Genomic DNA, 8,669 nt, shown 5'->3' with positions numbered 1-8,669 from the left:
CAAACTCGCAAGGAGTATTTAATATTTTATCACTCAAGTTGTATTAAAGAATGCGATGTTCACTCTCACCATCTGTACCTAAAATTGTACTGAATTCTCCAAAAGCAATAAGAAAAGCTAAAAGCAAATTGGAAAATGAAAACACAAATGTCATGAACCAGAAGAAGGAAGTAGCAAAATGTCTTTAATTGCTGATGGAATTTATACATAAAGTATTTTGAAATCACAAAACAAAAGTTAGACATAATAAATTAGAAGTATCTCTGTGTACAGTGTGAATATGTTACAGGTTAAAAAATGCAAAAACAAATACAGTACATTTCAATGTTTGTAGTCTTGGCTCTAATTTTAATATTTCAACTTTCAGCCCAGCACACTCACTCCCAAGACTAAGACATAGAAGATCGCTGTCCTGTGATTCTAGGACATAACCTGCAAGTAGAAGCATGAGGAGTAGCCCTCACTTCTGCTTCCCTTGTGGTTTATGTTATGACTTGTATCACTGTGGGAGGATCATCAAAAGCCTGTTGACAGTAATAAGTGGCAGCATCTTCAGGCTGCAGGCTGCTGATGGTGAGAGTGAAGTCTGTCCCAGATCCACTGCCAATGAACCTGTTTGGGACTCCATCTTCCAAATTATCTGCACCATAGATCAGGGGTTTAGGAGCTTTCCCTGGATGTTGCTGGTGCCAGGATAAACCATATCCAATGTCCTCACTGGCCCTGCAAGTGATGGTGACTCAGTCTCCTAGAGATGCAGCCAGGGAAGATGGAGACTGGGTCATCTGGGTATCACACCTGACCCCTGTGCAGAAACATAAAAGCGAACATCCACATGATCAATCAACCCCTAAGAAGATTTCTGTGACAAGTTAAACATCACGAATAACACTGATCTGTGTTATTCCTCAGCATGGTTCTTTCTTACCTGGGATCCAGAGCAGCAGGAGCCCCAGAAACTGAGCAGGGGCCCTCATGTCCATGCTGTGTGCTGACTGCTGGACTGACTCCACCACAGGGAATGAGCAGTCTATTATGAAGTCTGAGGGCTGTGGGCTGTGCTTTGGGCACATGCAAATCAACCACCATGGGCTAGCCTGTGCTGTCTGTCTGGTAAGTAGAACAAACTTTTGCTGTCTTCAAGATTCACTCTGATTTTCTTAATTTTTCATTCTATGTTAATGACTCTTAGAAGAGAGAGGAATTTCCCTGATATAAAACATGAAGACTGGATGAAAATAAACCTCACTTTGACTTATTTCTATTTTTCTAGGCACTGACATTATAGCTTGGCTACAAAAAATAAAGATCTACATCTTTATGGTTTCTAGACTTTCAGGCCTCATTCTCCCCTAAACCGATGTATAAGCAACTGACAATTTCCTGTTAAAAAATAATAGTTCTAGAGTAGCTCTTCTTCCTAAGTATGTGCTTGTCAGATTATTATAAAACACTCAAAAGAATTGATGGTCATGGATAAAGCCATAATGTACTTCTGGGACTGAAGAACTTCAGATGGGGCTGCAGCTTGGTGATAACCTAATTATTCCTGTTTTGAACCTATGTGCATGTAATTTTTCTTCCTTGTGTTATATGACAATACATTTTCACACATTGAGTCATTGTGCTAAAAATAAATGCTCCTTACACAATCCCACAGAACCCTTCCCACTCAACACTCCTCAGTAGCATGAGGCCCAAAAACCACCCCTGTGCTCCTGCTGCTGGAGCATTCATCCTTCCTGTTTCTGAGGATTTACAATGACATAAGGAAACTTGGGAGAAACAGTGGATCTTCATCTCAAGGGCCAAGAAGCTTTGGGTCCAGAACTCACTGGAAAAAGCTCATCTCCTAGAGTCTTTATCACCTAAGGCAGCACACATGTTTATTGGCTCTGAAGTGACAGGCCAAACTCCTTCCAGAAACCACAGAAAGCCTGACCTTTGGTACCTAAGAAAGAGAATATGGACAACTCAAAATGCTCATACCGATTTAATACTTCAAATGGGTGATAAGATTCTAATCAGTGAGCCAAACATGCAGACATTCTTTTGTCCAAGGAAGCGTAGGTATTAAATAAACACCCAGTGAGAATATGGCCTATATTCTTCCACATGAATGACCTAAGGTACACTTCATTCTCTTCATATAGCTCTTTCTCCAAGTACACCCTGATTTGGTGCAGCATTTCTACATACCAACTTTGTGGACACACTTCAGACCTGGACTGTGTGGACACAGAGGAAGCAGGGATAGAGGCAAGGCTAGGTTTCCAGTCTCAGCACCTAGCACAGAGTGGTTTTCCACAAAGGTCAGCAAGCCACCTGTGCTTCCCAAGTGTGCCTGGTTCTTCCAGAGTTCTCATTCAAGCCTATGGGACTCCTTGTTGGGAATAGCACCCCATCAATCTCTACTCTACTGTTTCTACATTGACAGCTCATTTATAGACAGTGGGGTTTGTTTGCCATCTAATGGGCTTTCGTTGGCATTGCATCTCACAGAATTTTAGAGACTGAATCTCAGTAACTCTTGACAATGGATCTTTCCACTTACTTAAGAAGCTGGATCTGTTTTCTTACTCACCAGGAAGGATTCTGTAGGAAAGAGCAAATGGTGCTTCCTCCCAGTAATTTAGACATCTAGTTGTGGAAAAAACAAACAAACGAACAAACAAACTAGTAATCAATATTCAATTTAGGAAAAGACAATAGTTACAAGACAGTTAAGGGCTGGATAGTGTGATCCATGAGTGATGGACAATACTGTGGTTTTGGAAAATCTTCCCTAAGAGCTGGGCGCAGTGGTTCATGCCTGTAATCCTAGCTACTCAGAAGGCTGAGATCTGAGGATCAAAGTTCAAAGCCAATCCGGGCACAAACGTACCTGGAATCTTATCTTCAATTAACCTCTAGAAAACAAGCAGTGTAGTTTGGCTCAAGGGTAGGGCTGTAGCCTTGAGCTGAAAAGCTCTGGGACAGCTCCAAGGCCGAGTTCAGTCCCATGACCCACAGGAAAAAAAAAAGAAAAGAAAATGCCCAATAATGTAAGGTGTAATGGAGGGGTGGGGGTTGTAGCCATAGTCTCCTGTTCTAAAGATGTCAGTGATGCCTCATTGTTCCAAGACCAAAATCTGCTTCAAAACTTGTTCATTTTTTATGTAGGCATTCAAAATTAAGAACTCTTTTCCTACTATAGCTTTTGCTACATTTAGTAAGTTCAGGTGTCATTGCGTGCATTTTCATTTGTCGTAATGTTTTATAATAGGACTTTTGATTGTTACTTTGTCAAATTTTGAAAATAAATGTGAGAGGTTTTGTCCTCATTTTTGTGGAGCCTTTTAGTTTTCATTCCAACATTGGCTCACAATTTCCTTCTACTTCATTTCCTCTCCTTTTATTTACCAAGATCTGATGTGGCTTATCACAGAGAATGTTCCATGTGTACTTGTCAGAAGAAGAAAAAGTGTGTTCTGCTTTTACTGTAGAATGGTCTATATATGCACTTCTTTTAGGTATAAAAATTTGAATAAAGCTGGTCGCTGTGGCTCACGCCAATCAACTTAGCTATTCAGGAGACCAAGATCTGAGGATGGAGGTTCAAAGCCAGCCTGGACACTAGCTAGTGAAACTCTTATTTCTAATAATCACTAGAAAATGGGAAGCAGGTCTGTGGCTCAGTCCAAAATGTGTCTCATACAAATCTAGTTTAATAGGATTGTTTAAAGAACATCCGATTGTCTGGAGCTGACTGCACATATCCAAGTCTTTAACTGTGCCAACCAAGATCTGAGCTCCTGTTTAATGGAGCTGTAACCCAATAATGCAAATTCAGATCTAGACCATCACCTCAAATGAAAACAGCAGACAGAACTACAGTCCCAAATAACATGACACTAGAAAAATCCCATTGTCTTTCTGCACTGTGCCTTGCCTTTATCACAGAATCTGATGCTCTAAACAAGCTGTCCAATTATGGGAGGAACATCTTGGTCTGCTGCAGTGTGGCATAAAGAACAGCTCTGTGACAGCTTACTGCAGGATGGAGTTAATCAGGACAGAATTCAGAGGAATCATCTCACTACTCAAGCACAAGAAACCACAGTGGAGCACTGATTCACACAGAAGTCTGACAACTATGGAAGTGCAGGCTTGGGCAGCAACTTGATAATGGTACAAAAGACCCGAATCCCGTCTCTCTTCCTGTTTCAACATGATGAGTTAGATTATTTGACCTCATGGTCTCAAGAAAGATGCAGTGTTTCTGTCATGTTATCTCTGCTGATTATATATTCCTCTGATCTCTATTTCTTTTGCAGGGCAGGGAGACACTAGCCTAATCTTGCAACATACAGAACTGTGATCTGCATAGCAAACTGTTCATTCTTACTTTGCTGTTGTAAGATAAGCAGCACTTTCATTTATTGTGGAATTGGTTTGCTTTCTAATCATCTTTCTTTGACACTGCAACTCATAGAGTTTCAGAGATTAGAGCTCAGTAGTTTACAATCTCCACTTTTACCTGTGATGCTTTTTTTCCTCACTGTATTTTGTGGGTCCTTTCCATCCAGCTCCAGAATGGATCCTGTAGGGAACATAACACAATCCTTCTTCTCAGTAATTGATACATCTAGCTCAAGATGAACATGTAAAAGACAATCTGAAATTCTTAAAAAATATTCATCACAATATATTTAAAAATGGGCTACTAAGATATATTTGGAAAGTTAATAACATGGTTTTAGAAAATATTCCTGAAGAACTCTAGGGCCTAACATCAGGGTGGGTGGGATAAAAAATGAGGTCTCCTATTCTAGTGCTGTCAGGGCAGCATCTGATCTCCTGTGTCACAAACCTCCCAGAGCTAACTCAGATAGGCATAGCTGCTGTGTCACTTGCACATGGTAGCATTGAGGCCACCAGACATGTGGATCAATAGCAGCTATTGTAATCCAGGGTATAACCTTGTGACTGATCACCTTCATCTTTTAGATCCATACCTGCCGCAGTGTTGTGAAATGAGGACGGCATCCACCTCCCTAATTTCTGTCTGAGGTACACTTTTCTCTTTTCAAATAGAGCTCAAGTGGTTTTGTGTCCTTCCTTTGCTTGAAAGTGTTTTAATGGAGCCTCTTTCATATAGGAAAACTACCAAATGTTGAAATATTGATTTGCTACTGCCAAGATATTTCCTTCCAAAAGGTTTCCATAGAACTGTTACATTTTAATTATACTCTTTATGGAATATATTTGTATAGAAATGGCAAAGTTCACAACTGTTTTCTTAAACAAAAGCAGAATAATTTTTCTTTGGTCTAGCTTTTGCTCATTGCTACTATGATAGCATAATTGATATTATATGTTAATGGAACAGCAACATTCTACAATCCCTTCCTTTTGTATGTTGAAATGTGGTCACATTCTCTGTTGGTGGTCACACTCTGAACTCAGATTGTTTTGTATTTGTATGTTGGAACTTTAAATCTCATTCTGAGCCCAGGTTGGCCTTGAAATCCTTGTGCTCTTGCCTTCCCGCACAATGTGGGTTTTACAGGTGTCCATCTCCCCTGCTTATGACAGCTTAAGACTTGGATAGTTAAAACATTCAATATACAGTACAGCATATAAGTGTTGGCCATTATCATTGTTTTAAGTTGTCAACAATTTATTTTCAGTATGCATGTGCACATTTCATTTGCATTTTAAAGGATTCTGATGCTTTACAATATAAACTATATAAAACATAAGATTAATTATGTAATGACAAAATTATATTTATTTTCATGTAGATCTGTGGTAAAATATAAGCATAACATGCATGACTCCTTGAGTGAAATCCCCAAATCCAAGACATACTCATACACATACACACACACACACACACAAACAAACACACACACACACACACACACACACACACACACACAGAAGGGAGGCAGAAGAGAAGGTATGATGAGAGGGAACTGGAAAGAAAATGATTGTTTTTTTTATTAAAGTGATTTGAATGCGATTTCTTAAGGACATTTAGCATTACATTTTCATTTTTAAATGCTTGAATAGAGTTTATCCATTTTAACTCTGGATAGATTGTAAGTATTTAAAACTAAGTGGTCAGGCGCTCGTTGGCTTCTCCCTTAGGATAATGCTCTCCTGAATGCACCCTCATCCTGCAGAGGAATACATGGTCAGTAAAGGAAGAAAGCAATAGGAGAAGAGAAACAAAATGAGTGTCTTCACATTACCAATATTATACTACTGAATATATATCACTAAGAATAAATCATGAGTGCTAAACCAAAGAGCATGAGTATAGTTTCCAGAAATTCAGCTTCAATTATTTTTCTTACACTGTATAAACAAACTAGAGAAAGTTCATCTGAAATTTCCTCTCAGCTCTACAAACATCAGGTCTCACTGGTCCATGCTCCTAAAGGGTTTGCTATAATTTCTTCCTCTGACACTGAATGAATGAATTTACAACTAGGCAAGGGAAGCAGGTAGTTTCTTACTCAAAACTATAGCACTAGGACAGCAGTTGAGTCCAATAAGCAAGTAGCATTGTATTTTCATGCTCAGAAATAATTCTGAAGATAGTCAGTTAAAATTATGTTCCTAGCTTATTGCCACTGAAACGGTCTGGAATCCCAGGGAACATGGTGAAATCCAATCGTGATGAGCCACAGAGAATGGTCTGGCATCTACAAAAATCAGTTCAATTAACTATATCCATCATTGTTTAGAGCTCTGCCTAGGGCTGCAGGAAGTAGAGGCCAGTTCTCCATGGACAGCAAGCTGGGGAGTAGAGTTTAGGTCCTCCCACCTTTTCCACTGATCTTCAAGTAATGAGAGAGAAGCTCATGGCTCTGCACAACTATTGGGAGATTATTATTTCTCATCAGTCACTTATTTACTACCAATAAGAATAGACGGATATTGTTTTATATCACACAGCAGAACATTTAACTTGACAAAGAATGGAGATTTTCCAAGACAAAAAGAAACTCTAGAATTTGCTGACCTTATCCTCACATTTTTTGATCAGACAGGTTTCAGAGAAGTACAAGTTAATGCTGCTGCTTTGAGAATTTTCCTCAGTCTAACAGGTGGAATCTACAAATGCTGATCATAGAGGACAAGATCTCATGGCCTGTCAGTGACACACGACACATGAGCAGGCAGCAGTGGGACCAGAGACCATACCGTCAGACTTTGTCTTCACTTGGGCAGAAGTAACTGGGTATCTTAATTCTGGTCTCTCTAGCCTATGATCAAACTCTCACGTTGTTGGCAGTCTCATGAGCTACACCTTCAATCCCTCTCTATGAAATTCTCAGGTGAAATTAGTCTGAAGCTTTGCCACAGTCCTGACATATACCCCAGGATAAACTCATTAACGATCCTATCACTGGTTTTAAAATAGCTCACTAGTAAAATCATTCATTTTCTTTTGGTGTGTAAATTCAGGTGATATCATAATTCAGACTCCTTGAGCTATAAACAATGTTCCCTTCTTAAGTAAGAAGGGAAGATTAAGTCTTATTGAACTTGAGCATGAAAAGAGCAACTATGACATAAGAAACATAAATCCTCTCTTTCTAAACAAAACCATGAAGTGACTTTCTAAGCCTGAATGCCTGTGAGAACACTCTGAGAATGTGAAGGTATGAGGAGGAGCAGCTGGGAAGTCCAGCCTCTCACTTCTGCTTCCATGGGAGGTTTTTGTTATGACTTGTATCACTGTGGGTGGGAAATAACGATACTGTTGACAGTAATAAGTGGCAGCATCTTCAGGCTGCAGGCTACTGATGGTGAGAGTGAAGTCTGTCCCATATCCACTGCCACTGAACCTAGTTGGGACTCCATTTTCCAAAATATTTGCAGCATAGATCAGGGGTTTAGGAGATTTCCCTGGATGTTGCTGGTACCAGGCTAAATGAAACCCAATGTCCTCACTGGCCCTGCAAGTGATGGAGACTTTTGCTCCTAGAGACGCAGCCAGGGAAGATGGAGACTGGGTCATCTGGATGTCACACCTGACTCCTGTGTGGAAACATGAATACAAATATCCACATTATTAATCAAGATTTAAGAAGGTTTCCCTAATGAGTAAAACATCATAGATCACATTGAGCTGGGTTATTCCCTAGCATGGTCCTTCCTTACCTGGGAGGCAGAGCAGCAGGAAACCCAGGAGCTGAGCAGGGGTCCTCATGTCCATGCTGGGTGCTGACTGGTCTGACTGCTGCACAAGGGGAGCAGCAGACTATGAAGAAGTGCTGAGGGCAGTGGGCTGTGCAGTTGGCCATGCAAATCAGAAGCCTCTGGGCAGGGATAAGCACAGAGGTCCAGCTGCCTCATCTCAGTGACTGCACCCATTCTGAGTCTCAGGGGACCTAGCTCATCAACAGGATATGTTGAGGACACAGAAGAGAATCACCATGATGCTTTCCTGTAGGTTGATCAGGTCAACGATCCCTTTGAGAATCAAATTTCTTTATTTCTATTTCTTTATTTGAGATAAGACCTGTCCACTAAAGTTTAGTTCCAGAAATTTACAGAGACATTTTGAACAAATTTGGCACAATTGTCTATTATCCACAAGAGAAAGTTTTGGAATTTCTCTGATTCACTGATAATATCTGTGTGGCGACTTAACAGCACTGTAATGAAAT

At 40.2% G+C, this 8,669-nt stretch overlaps 1 pseudogene; it reads right to left on the bottom strand.

Annotated features, from left to right (window-relative positions):
• Window positions 1-1,886: 1,886 nt before the first annotated feature.
• Window positions 1,887-8,215, bottom strand: LOC150060384 (immunoglobulin kappa variable 1-16 pseudogene; annotated as a pseudogene).
• Between the last annotated feature and the right edge of the window lie 454 nt (window positions 8,216-8,669).

The sequence above is a fragment of the Megascapheus bottae genome, chromosome 7 (assembly GCF_031878675.1).
Source record: "Megascapheus bottae isolate mThoBot1 chromosome 7, mThoBot2.hap1, whole genome shotgun sequence".
NCBI classification, from domain to species: domain Eukaryota; kingdom Metazoa; phylum Chordata; class Mammalia; order Rodentia; family Geomyidae; genus Megascapheus; species Megascapheus bottae.
This window is presented reverse-complemented; position numbering and strand designations above follow the sequence as displayed.